The sequence below is a fragment of the Balaenoptera musculus genome, chromosome 10, assembly GCF_009873245.2.
Source record: "Balaenoptera musculus isolate JJ_BM4_2016_0621 chromosome 10, mBalMus1.pri.v3, whole genome shotgun sequence".
In the NCBI taxonomy this organism is placed as follows: domain Eukaryota; kingdom Metazoa; phylum Chordata; class Mammalia; order Artiodactyla; family Balaenopteridae; genus Balaenoptera; species Balaenoptera musculus.
In genome coordinates, this window is record NC_045794.1 from 47500309 (window position 1) to 47513396 (window position 13088).

A 13088-nucleotide genomic window follows, 5' to 3' on the forward strand; every position below is an offset into this window, starting at 1 on the left:
CAGTCTCTTCTCCTCTGGTATAGAATTAATCTCTGTCCTTTCTAAATGCAGCCTCAAGTTATAACCTTACCACTTGGCATTCATGAAAACTGGCTTACTCTAGGAAACAAATCTGTAAAGCTTTTACAAATACTCACCTGACAGTGAGACTACCTGTGAAAAGCCTTGTTTTAAAAGCAAACATATATGAAAGATCAGGAGCATAGATTATAGAACTAAAGTTTTAATGAAATCATGAAAAATAAAGAATACAGACTTCTTATATACTAATTCTTTTTCTTTTTTTATTCTGAAACATTGATCTTTTGCCACAGTCAGTCCTTAGAGTTCCTCCACATGGTACCACTTGATGCAAAAAAGATAATTAAAATTTTTGTCCTGTTTTTATTCTCCAGGATAAAAATAATGGAGGTAGGACCACTAATTTTTAGAAATTTGCTTCACTGAATAAATTCCATAAATATGGAGTGTGGGCAGAATTGAAAGGGAAAAACTGATTTGGGGGAGTCAACTTCTTAGGAAATCCTTATTTCTTCTGAAGGCAAGTTAAAGATTGACAAAATATATATAGATAAACAAATACAGTTATGAAAGAATACTGATAACAGAGGTAAAGATGTATAGGAAATATATGCACAGTGTTTTTGATAATTATTAACTAATCCATTAAGCAAATTGTTTTGAAAGCCAATACTACACTGTCTGATACTGTAGCTGCTAAGTGCATATGAGTAAATTTAAATTAATCAAAATGGAATACAATTGAAATTCAGGTCCTCAGTCCCACTAACCACATTTGAAGGGCTCAGTAGGCACATATGTCAGGTGGCTGTCCTACTAAACTGTGTAAATATAGAACATTTCATCATTGCAGAAAATGCTATTGGACAGTACTAGCCCAAAACATTCTGTCCTAGGCCCTTGTTTATAGAAATATACAGAATTTTTCTGCCTTCATGGGACTAAATATGTTGCTATATTCAGACAATAAACATGTAAACTAATTTGAGCTCATGTTAAGAATAAAATTAAAAAGATCATAGGAATCAAAGAGAAATTTCTAGGTCAGCGGGTAGTGGTGGTTATTTTATCCAGAATGTTTAGGGAAGACTTCTTTGAGGACATGGCATAGAAGTCTGCCATACCAAGACCCAAGATAAGAGCATTTGAATCAGAACAGAAAATACAAATATCCTGAGTTTTGTAAAGTTATCCTGAGACAGAAAAAAGAAAAAGTAAAACCAGAACATTTGATGAGGGCAGTCTTTACCAATGACTTATGAAAAGCAAAGAGATCTGAGAAAAGGATTGATTTAAAGAGCTGTCTTCTCAGTGTGACCTCAAGGAGTCCCTGGAGTGGTGGTAATGGGGGTGTTAGAGGCAGGCTGTTAAAGGGGACACACATGTCTTAAGGGTCAATTGCTTTTCACCCAAGTTTGGATTCCTTTGGACACACACGTCCATCCATAGTGCTATACATTATGAAAACCAATCCTATGCCCATGGTCAGTTTCTTTCCCAAACTACATTTTTAAGGGCCTAAGCACATAAGATGTGGGAGAGCACCTTTTTCTCTGTCCCAGTTCTTTCCTGACAGTTACGAGTCAGATGCACCTTAGAGTCCTCTAGAGGGCAGCATTGCTTAATTCCAAATGCCATACACACAGTCTTGGGTCTTTGAAAAACACTGATGCAATACCTGTTAAGATGAAATTCTCCCAGAAGTTTCCTTGGAAATAGAAATAATTCAACACAATTTTTGAAAGATGTGCTTGGGAGATTTTCTGTGAAAAGATATTCTTCTTTAAATGTTCACAAGGATAAATTAAACCCTTGAGGCTAGAGTTTTCTCTCTTGCCAGTTTGGTTACATCATCTCTCAGGTTCTCATCACAAAATCAAGCTCTCCCCCAAAGACTCCCATAAGTCTTCATTCACCTCCTCCTCTGTCCAGGAAACATTTATTCATCCTTCATGTTTCATTAGTCTTTGAGGAAACCTTCATGACCTCTTCTTCCCTGACCACCCCTCCCCCAACTAAAGATAAGGGACATGGAAGTGAAAGAAGTGTTCCTGGGAAAGAAACAAAGGGAAATAAGAAAGCATTTTATCACAATTTTGATGACAGTTTTGTACACTTAAGGAAATAAATTGAAAATGTCTGATACTAATGCTTGAGACTAAGGTTAAAAATAAATGATTTTTTTGTGTGTTCATCTGGGGCTGAAAGAGCAAACCAATCCATTAATTAATAAGTCTTTTATATGGTTTCTATGTGCTTTGAATGGTGCTCTTGAATAGGAGATATTCTGGAGTGAAAAAGGAAATATATTTTCATTCTTACTAATTTTATTTTAAAATATTATATCTGTTAAAACAACAACAACAACACAGGCCCAAAATGGCATCACTTATGCTAAAGCCCATGATACCAAACCTAGATTTAATACCTAATTGCAGTTTCAACCTTCACCAGGAATGTAATTTTTCTTAATTGAGATATAGTTGATGTACAATATTATATAAGTTACAGGTGTACAACATAGGAATTCACAATTTTTAAAGGTTATACTTCATTTATAGTTATTATAGAATATTGGCTATATTCCCCGTGTTGTATAATATATCCTTGTAGCTTATTTTATACCTAATAGTTTGTATGTCTTAATCCCCTATCCCTATATTGCCCCCCGCCACTTCCCTTTCCCCACTGGTAACCACTAGTTTGTTTTCTATATCTGTAAGTCTGTTTCCATTTTGTTATATTCACTAGTTTTCTTTTTAAAATTCCGCATATAAGTGATATCATACAGTATTTTTTTGTCTCATTTCACTTAGCATAATACTCTCCAAATCCATCCATGTTGTTGCAGATGGCAAAACTTCATTTTTTTATGGCTGAGTAGTATTCCATTGTATATATATACCACATCTTCTTTATTCACCCCTCTGTTAATGGTCACTTAGTCTGCTTCCATATCTTGGTAATTGTAAATAATGCTGCTATGAACATTGGAGTGTATGTATCTTTTCAAATTAGTGTTTTCACTTTTTTGTTTGTTTTGGATATATACCCAGGAGTGGAATTGCTGGGTCATATGGTAGTTCCATTTTTAGTTTTTTGAGAATCCTCCATACTGTTTTTCACAGTGGCTGCACCAATTTACATTCCCACCAGCAGTTTGTGTCATCTTCAATTTCTTTCATCAGTGTCTTATAGTTTTCTGAGTACAGATCTTTCACCTCCTTAGGTAGGTTTAATCCTAGGCATTTTATTCTTTTTGATGCACTAGTAATGTTACTGAGTCCCAAGCTCGTACTGCTCACCACATGACAGGCCAATCAAATCAAGAGACAAGTTGTTGGGCAAGGAATAGCAACTTTATTCAGAAAGCCAGCAGAGAAGATGGTAGACTAGTGTTCCAAAAACCCATCTTGCCTGGGTTTGTATGTTAGTTTCTTTCATAGAGCAAAGAGGGGGAAGTGAGGAGATAAAGTAAAAAAAAGGCAATAAGATGTTGCAAATATTTCCTAGTTCCAGCCAGACTCTGGAAGGGGTGGATGTTAATTTCTTCTTTCCTGCAGCCGTGCATAGGTGGGCCTGGTCAGGATGTTTCCTGTGAGCTAAACAAAGGTATTTTAGTTTAAGCTCAGGCATAGGAGGCAGGGTTCCTGGAAATAGGCCATTAAAGCTACAGGCAGCATCCCTTTAGTGACTAACTTGTAGCAAAAGCACTAAAATACGAAGGTTAAAGTAAAAGAAACATCTAATATGGAGTCAGATTTGTTCTTCCCTCTTACAGTAAATGGAATTGTTTCTTTAATTTCTCTTTCTGATAGTTCATTGTTAGTATACAGAAATGCAACAGATTTCTATATATTAATTTTGTATCCTGCAACTTTACTGAATTTATTGATAAGCTCTAATAGTTTTCTGGTGGCATCTTTAAGATTTTCTGTGTATAGTATCATGTCATCTGCAAACAGTGACAGTTTTCATTCTTCCTTTGCAACTTGGATTCCTTTCTACTAGATGTAATCTTTTTTTAAGTAAATTTATTTATTAAATTTATTTATAAATAAATTTATTTATTTATTTATTTATTTTTGGCTGCATTGGGTCTTTGTTGCTGCATGCGGGCTTTTCTCTAGTTGCGGTGAGCAGGGTCTACTCTGTGTTGCAGTGTGTGGGCTTCTCAATGCAGTGGCTTCTCTTGTTGCGGAACACGGGCTCTAGGCACAAGGGCTTCAGTAGTTGTGGCATGTGGGCTCTAGAGCACAGGCTCAGTAGTTGTGGCACACGGGCTTAGTTGCTCCGCAGCATGTGGGATCTTCCTGGACCAGTGATCAAACTCGTGTCCCCTGCATTGGCAGGCAGATTCTTAACCACTGTGCCACCAGGGAAGTCCCTACTAGATGTAATCTTAATCAACCAGTTTATAATTTTCTGCCCAACACCAATGTGGTAATCTGTCACATGAACACTCTCCATCCCCCAGAAAAAGAAGAGGCAATCTATCTGCGTAATAAAAAGATGTTCTGACCTAAAATTAATCATGTATTTTCTTTTGCTAAGAGCTCCCTTGCCCCACCCTTCTTTCTATAAAAACCTTCCATTTTGTACAACACCTCAGAGCACCCTTCTAGTTGCTAGATGGGATGCTGCCTGATTCATGCATCACCTAATAAAGCCAACTGGATCTTCAAATTTACTGGGGCTGAATTTTGTTTTCTAACAAACACATCTATTATGGTGGTGCTATGTGAGACAATAAAATCATATTCCAATTCTAGAACTTATCATAGCAAATTATACTTTTTTTTTTGCACATGTCAGCCCCTTTAACACATATTTGCTCAATTGAGTTGACCTAAGTTTGATTGCTTAGTAAATTTAATTATTGCATAAAATTTGGATTTACTTCAAGGAAATGAGGCAATTACTTAGATCATTATTTGAGTGAAGCAAGTAGCAAGTTCAGAAGAACAGATGTCTATACAGTCCAAATATCACGATAAAATTCACTAGGTAATTATTCAAGTTGCCCATTTGCCCAAAAAAAAATAGTTGAAAAACACTGTCAATTGGCATGTGGTTAAAATGATTTTATATCAAGGAATCATTTTTCCCTTTTCTGGCAAAAAAATAAAAAGCTGTCTAAAATAATCTATACTTTGGAAGAATTGCAAACACTGGATCCAGTTTTTTTGCCACTGTAATAAAGTGAGCTTAAAGATAACTCATGTTTAATAAAAAAAAAAGCTTCTTCTCTATATTTTCTTTATAAACTCTTAGAAGTGCCAGTATTTTTTGAAGATTAAATAATGTTAGTTTTAATGTAACAAAACAAGATCTTTTTTTGTTTTATTTCTTTTTTATTCATAAACATTTTCAGCCTTACCCCTTATTTTCACTTAAATGAACCACATATGCTAAATATTAAATTCTGTGTACAGGAAACATACAAAGATATATTTCATAATTGAAGAATAAATCGTTTTAATACAACTGGAAACAGAGACCCAGGTTTCAGGGGCTTCCCTGGTGGTGCAGTGGTTAAGAATCTGCCTACCAATGCAGGGGACATGGTCCGGGAAGATCCCACATGCTGCAGAGCAACTAAGCCCGTGTGCCACAACTACTGAGCCTGTGCTCTAGAGCCCACGAGCCACAACTACTGAGCCTGCGTGCCACAACTACTAAAGCCTGAGAGCCTAGAGCCCATGCTCTACAACAAGAGAAGACACCGCAATGAGAAGCCCGTGCACTGCAATGAAGAGTAGCCCCTGCTTGCCACAACTAGAGAAAGCCCACACACAGCAACGAACACAATGCAGCCAAAAATTTTTTTTAATAAATTAATTAAATAAATTTTAAAAAGAGAGACCCAGGTTTCATACACTCACTCACATATCCATTGTCTTAACACATATTTATTAAATAAATCTTACATGAATCTCTGCTCTCAGTGCTCCTATGGTTAATGTGTGGATTTAATAGTTTTAACAATCAAGTATTTAATTAGGAAAATAACAGTGTGACAGAGAACTTTAAAGAAGATAATGATTCCTTTTCACTTTACTTTTACCTACAAGAGGTACTGAAGAGCTTCGGGTGGTAGAGAAATCACCTCCACCTCAGGACATTTTGAAAAGTTTCAAAAGAAAAGTTGAATTTGAGATACATCTTATAACAGAGGTAAGATTTCTTTAGGTACCAAGGGAATAAGAGTGTGTTGGTTGGAGTGAATAGAAGAAACTAAAGTGGGAATGACACATAATGATAGCAGTCATTTATTTAGTGCTTACTATTTGTCAGGTAATTTATCTCCTATAATTCTCACAATGACCTTAAATCCTCATTCAGTAAATGGGGAAACTCAAGATCAAAGATACTGAGTAATTTGCTGTAGGTCACACAGCTGTTAGGTAACAGGCTGAATTCACTCCTCAGAGCTCTCTGACTCTTGATTAAAAGAGTCACCTACTTAGATCTCTTGTTCCTGGATCACAATTCATACTAAAGAGAACTCAACTTTAAGACTCAAAAAACTATTCTAGGGAAGCCTATAAGTGAAAAACCACATGTGCCAGTAGCTAAGCAATGTCTTGTTTCAATGCAGAAATGATATTTACAGTGAAACTGACCTTTCTTGTATGTAAGAGATTCAATACAGTATTCCATTTACTATGGCAGGATATGAAATTAACTCATGAGATTTGAACTTCCTGGTACTTTCAAACCAAGACTTAAAAAAACCCTGAAATTTACAACAAGCATATTACAACTAGTGACTAAATGGGAGCACTGGGAGAAGTACAGTTGTAACAAAAGAGTTTAGATAACTTTTTATTACATTGGACTGTCTCCCTGCCTTAGTTCAAGGTTCTGATATTAGATTTCACTGGGGAAAAAATGAATTGAGATAACATCAGATAAAGCAGCATATTGTGAAAATTATGCATGGGATATCCCTATGAAATGAAATATTCCCCATCACTTAAACTAGAGTTGTATTAGAAGTATAAAGGCTTCCCATAAAATACATACAATACGGTCTAGTTCATATAACTTTGATTATATTTTCATCAGTCAAAACTGATGAAATTTAATTCAAAATTAATTCAAAATTAATTTGGAAGGTGAAATGTAAGTGTGTGTGCAAAACTCTGGATTTAACACTGTAGTGATTATGGTAGCCTAAAAATATAGAGACCTGCAATTTAGAAAATGTTACTTGTGGTTGAGGATTAAAGAAGCAAAGGAAATCCATTGCTTTACTCTGACTCACATTTTCTACACAGGAAGCTTAAATTCATCTCATGCACGCACGCATGCACACACACACACACACACACACACACTTTCAAGTAACCTTTGTATTCTACTAGGTAGATGCATGCTGGAATTAATTACTTTTGTCAGCCAAAGACAGCACCAATGAACATTCTCAAATGTTACCTTATCACACAAAAAAGACCTACAGTTTTTATTATGATCTTTTTGTCTCTTTTTGTAGACACTTATGATGAAATTTCATCTTTAGTGATGGCATTCATTGCAGTATTAGGAAAGGATATTTTCTCTTTTGGAGATAAATGGTGAGTTGACATTTCTGAGTCTCACTGGATTAACACAGAACCAGCTAGGGAAAAAAAAAGTTAAAAATGAAAAGTAGAATATAAGAAGTTCAGAAAAGCTATCCTTGAGTTGACAGTTTGCTATGAAAATCCATTTCCTTAGTTCTTTTAATTTAACTAGAAATCTTTCAGTAAAGCTCACTATTTAATAAAATGGTTTTATAATATACAAGAAATGAAGGTGTGATATCTAAGGGCTAATTTTTTAACTAATATGGGAAATATTTTCTTGAGTCCAATAAAATGTTATCATTAAATATAATTTAACAACTCCCTGATAATGAAAACTAAAACTAACATTGTACCAACTGTAGTTATAATGGCTTATAGAACAGGAAGATATTTCTCTTGGATATGCATATATTTCATATTGAATGAATCAAAAAGTATGTGTGTACCTGCAATCTTACACTGTAATGCACGTATTCCTTTTAAAATAATGGCTTCCTGTATAATTCAGTTAATTGACATTTAAGCAGCACAAACTTTGTAAAACAAACCAGGTGCGTTGGAGTGATCAAAAAAAATAGGCATAGTTTGTGTTTTCAGGGGATATTTAATCTCTTTTGTTTCACAACCAAATTCAGTGCTTTTCAACTTTTAGTGAGCATCAGACTCATGTGTGTGCCAGTCTAGGATTTGATTTTACTTTTCTTACAAGCTAATATATTAGTCTGTTACTTTTCCATGGATGCTGGTAGGAGACATGAGACTCCAAGTTCAGAGATAAAGGGCTTTGTTACACACAATGTAGCAAACAGTATGTGAACATCAACAAGTGCTTCATTTCCTTGCCCCCGTATTCTCCAGAAGTGATGTAGAGTGCCCTGAAGGATGCCTGCATTTGACCCATGTTGCTAGAATCCAGGTGACTGAAACAGAATGATGTTTCAATCTCCTAGCTTCCCTTTTGGCCAGGCTGCCACCCAGAGGGTGTACCAGTCAGGCCGACCTGAGGTTACTGGTAGGAGAAAGACACACATCATGCCCAGGAATAGTCAGGGAAGAATCCTGAATTTTCAAAATAGTTTTATATATTTCACCTCCCCTTTCCTGTGATCATTACCCAGGAGGAAGGCAAGAGGAGATCAACCCATTCTGAGATGGCCACATTCAGTGATCACACTGTTTTACCAGGAAGAGATAAGGTCGATAGAGTCAGAAATAATTTTTAGATGATTTTTTTTTAAATGCATTCTACCTCTCAATGATGCCAGCAGCCTGAAGATGATAAGGGCCATGAATGTACATCAAATACCATGATAATCAGCCTATTTTTCAGTGGCCTTTAGGACAAAAGGCAAACCATTGTCAAACTGTAGATGGTTTGGAAAGTGGAACATGGCACAATTCAGATTTTAGAGTCATAGTTCGGTGGCCAGATTTTACTGATTGGACTGGAACAGCAACCCTACGACCAGAAAAAGTGGTGACAGTCATGAAGCACCACAGGTATCCTTAAGATAGGAATCAAAGATTCCATGTAGTCAATTTGCCAGAAGGTAGAGGCAATGACTCCTGCAATGTGTCATTCCACTTGTGAGTCAGATCAGATGGGTCAACTTTTGGCAAGAGTCACAAGTTTGGCATAAAGTAATGACTTCTAGATCAGAAACATACAATTCTTTATGAACAGTCTATGAAAGTGGAGGTATTGCCATGTCCAGTCCAATGATAAATTTAGGTAGTGATGGTGGCCATCTGAGTAGGCTTGATCAGCAGCTTGATTCCAGTTGGTCTCATTAGAGAATGGGCCCTTACCATAGACATCTACATGAGTAACTCTGTCTGATTGCCAGCTGAGATTTGTTTCCACAGTTCATGGCTCAAAAAAAAAAGGGTGCATTTAATCCACCAGTCTGAGGTCTTCCAAGTGGTAGACCAGATACCTGGGATATTGGCAACAACCCAAGAATTAGTAAAAATGTGAAAAGATTCATCAACGATAGTATTGGCCAGGGTTATTAAGACTACCTTGAGTTCTGCACACTGAGTACAGTAACCACATCCACCTTTGTTTACAAATATCTAGCACTAAGACTGAATACCAGTAGCGACCCAATGAACACCAGTAAGTTTTTTTTTTTAATTTATTTAATTTAATTTATTTATTTTTGGCTGCATTGGGTCTTCATTGCTGGGCGCAGGCTTTCTCTAGTTGCGACGAGCGGGGGCAACTCTTCATTGCAGTGTGCATGCTTCGCAGTGCACATGCTTCTCGTTGCGGTGGCTTCTCTTGTTGCGGAGCATGGGCTCCAGGCGTGCAGGCTTCAGTAGTTGTGGCACACAGGCTAAGTAGTTGTGGTGCACGGGCTTAATTGCTCTGCGGCATGTGGAATCTTCCCGGACCAGGGCTCGAACCCATGTCCCCTGCATTGGCAGGTGGATTCTTAACCACTGCGCCACCAGGGAAGTCCTAAGTTTTAATTTAGCTGAGCTATCAGTAAATCAGGCCTAGAAATTTAGAAGAACACCTGTAAGTCAAAGACCCCATTGGGCCAGCAGTGTTGCTTCATGAAGGCATTGGAGTTGAAGGTAATATTTCCTCCAAAGGTGTAGCTGCCTGTTTCTGATGTAAGGACAAAATGCTTCTCCAGCCAATCCAGCTGTGCTCTTGAGTGTACCATTTCCATTCAACTAGTGAGGCTTGTTGGGTTCCTTCCTTGTCAGTAAGCCTGGACATCATTTTATGTGTTTATTGTCTATTTCTACATATTTTCTGTGGATTGTCTGTATTATTTCCCCACTTTTCTATTCAGTTGTTCACACCTGTGTTGCTTTGTTGAAGTTTTTTAATATTGTTTTCCAATCTTTCATTGCTTGTCATTTATGGCATCTTTCACTATACAAAATTTATAATGTCTATATAGTCAAGTCTATCATGTTATATCTATATGCCTTCTGGGTTTGGTGCATCACCTCAAAGATATTCTTCTACTTCAATATTATTAAAACATTTCTGTATGTTTTCTTCCAAATATTGTTTGAATTTTTAGTCCATCTAGATTTCATTTTTATATATGATGATTAGTATTCAAACTTTATTTTCTTCTAAATAGTCAAAATCCTAACAGCATGCATTTTATTATTCTTCCATTCCCCACTTATTTAAAATGCCTCCTTATTTTCATGCAAAAATTCCAAATATGCTGGAATATATATTCCAAATATATTTCGGACTCTTCATCTGAGTCTAAAATATTAACATGAGACTGTTGACAGGACAGGGAAATAATTATGTGATATTGTTTTGAAATGAATAGTAATTTTTAAAGCTATTGCCTTGTAGCTCATAATGTCATTGCATATCTCAAATCATGCTTAAATGTGCGTTTTTTTCATTTTCTTTATAATGTTACAAGGAGTATTATTAATAGAGCTTACATTAAATTTAGGAAAAGACAGAATAAAATTTAGTTTTTATAAGCAACTATTCAATAGCAAAAATAGAGTCAATCTTAAGGCATCCTAATAACTAGGATCAGTAAGAAAAAACACTGCTTCATTCTATGTTCACATTTACTCCAATGTCGGAAAATCAAAGATGTGAGTGAAGCTAAGGATGATTAAGGATATGTATTTTCTTATTGTTACTTTATTTTTGTGTCAAGACCAAAAGCTACTGAAGTCCATATAATTGGCTTTTCAGTCTTAAGTGAAGGAAATATTCAATACGTATTATATTTAATTATGGATCACAGAGGTTTCATCATCACCAAGGAGGTAACTTCTCTAAGTTACATGAAATCCCCCAAATAAATCCTATATTGATTGACAATTGATATTAGATTATATTCAAAGCTAATTCCTGCTACTTGGTTCTTGAGTTTAGCCTTCAATCATGTGTATAGAACGTAGTCATTCATAGTTTAACGTTGGCGATCCTAACCATTCTAACAAGATGGAGGCTTGATTGCCTTTCTTTTAGGGTAGAGAGTGCATGCTCAGCACTCTTTGCCTAATTATGTCATTTAATTATCACTATATTCCAGTCAATTAGATTTTGTTATTGTTCACTTTACTGATGGGGAAAACCATACTCAAAGAGATGAAGTGATCTGCCCAATGCCAAGAGCTAACAAGGAGCAAATTTGAAATTTAAAACCTTATCTGTAGTCTTCTGAAGTCCGTGATATCACTGCTGTATCATCATTCAAATTAAGCTTCAAGGGACTAGCTTACAGGTGTACACCAATAGCTCTGAGCAATAACCCTGTGGATTGAATGAATGGGAGTGGAAAGCTTACAAAGCCAAGACACAGATATTTTCATTACTTCTGGGCACAGATCTATTAAGAAGAGTCAGAAATTTGTCATTATTTTGTTTTTAAATTCAAAGCATGTGTTCAAAACACATGTTCAAGAGTTACTTAGATCATTTCTCCCATGCCCCTTTTTCAAGAACACTTATGTTGTTTACTGGACTATAGCTTGGCTCCTTTGTTTCTGTTTGTTTTCATTTATGAACATGTAAAAATCTCACGGGGACATATTACTTCCTTCCCTTTTTCTACCCTGTTTCCTTCCAATCAGTTGCCATAGGTAAGCAATTTCTTTAGCTCTGATTTATACTTTCACTTCTCTTTTTGAAAAAGAAAAAGAAGCTAAAGCAGATACATGTACATTTTCTTATTTCAAACATTATCTCTTTAAGATATAAGCTGAGTTACTTACCTGCTTAAAACCCTCCAGTGGCTTCACCTTACTCTTGTGATAAATCCAAACTCCTTCTATGATCTTCTAGAACCTAAATTATCTGCCATTGACTAACTCTCTGACTTCCTTTTCTAGCATTCTGCCCTTGGTCATTCCACTATATCTACTTGAATACACACATACTCATCCTTGCTCATGGCCTTTGAACTTGCTAAACTCTGCCTGCAATGCTCTTTACACTGTTCACCCTCTTACATTATTGCATTATCTGCTCTAATGTCACCTCACAGAGGACCTCTCTGGCAACCCCATTATCATGCTCTATACTCTTACCTTGCTTTGGTTGTTTTTCATAGCATTTGACACTACCCGACCTTGTATTATACATTTATTTGCTAGGTGATTTTTATCAGTACCACTCACTATAATTTAACCCCTATGAGGCAAGAACATTGTCTTGCTCACCATTCTGTCATCTGTGCTTGCAACAGTGCCTTCAAATAGTGGGTGATCAAAAAATATTTGTTAACTGTATTGATAAATTAATGAATCAATAGTTCCTCCATGTTTGTCATTTTTTTCCTTATTAATCTCATGCTGCCACCCTTTTGTCTATGAGTTATGTTAAAAAAATAAAACTCTATGTTTTCTATTTCATTGTTCCACTTGTCTTTAGTATTCCCATTGAGTCTTGCTGCTTCTACTGCTTTTTAGAATTTTGCAATCATGTTTTCCCTTTCCATGCAATTTTCTTTCCTGATGTCATTATTTCCCTCTTTGAGCCTGTCTTCC

At 36.0% G+C, this 13088-nt stretch overlaps 1 long non-coding RNA gene across 1 annotated transcript in view; it reads right to left on the minus strand.

Annotated features, from left to right (window-relative positions):
- Window positions 1-7513: 7513 nt before the first annotated feature.
- Window positions 7514-13088, minus strand: part of LOC118902455 — a 148860-nt gene continuing 143285 nt past the window's right edge. Inside the window, exon 5 of the long non-coding RNA XR_005021564.1 lies at window positions 7514-7645. This is a non-coding gene — a long non-coding RNA (uncharacterized LOC118902455). The remainder of the gene's footprint in view (window positions 7646-13088) is intronic.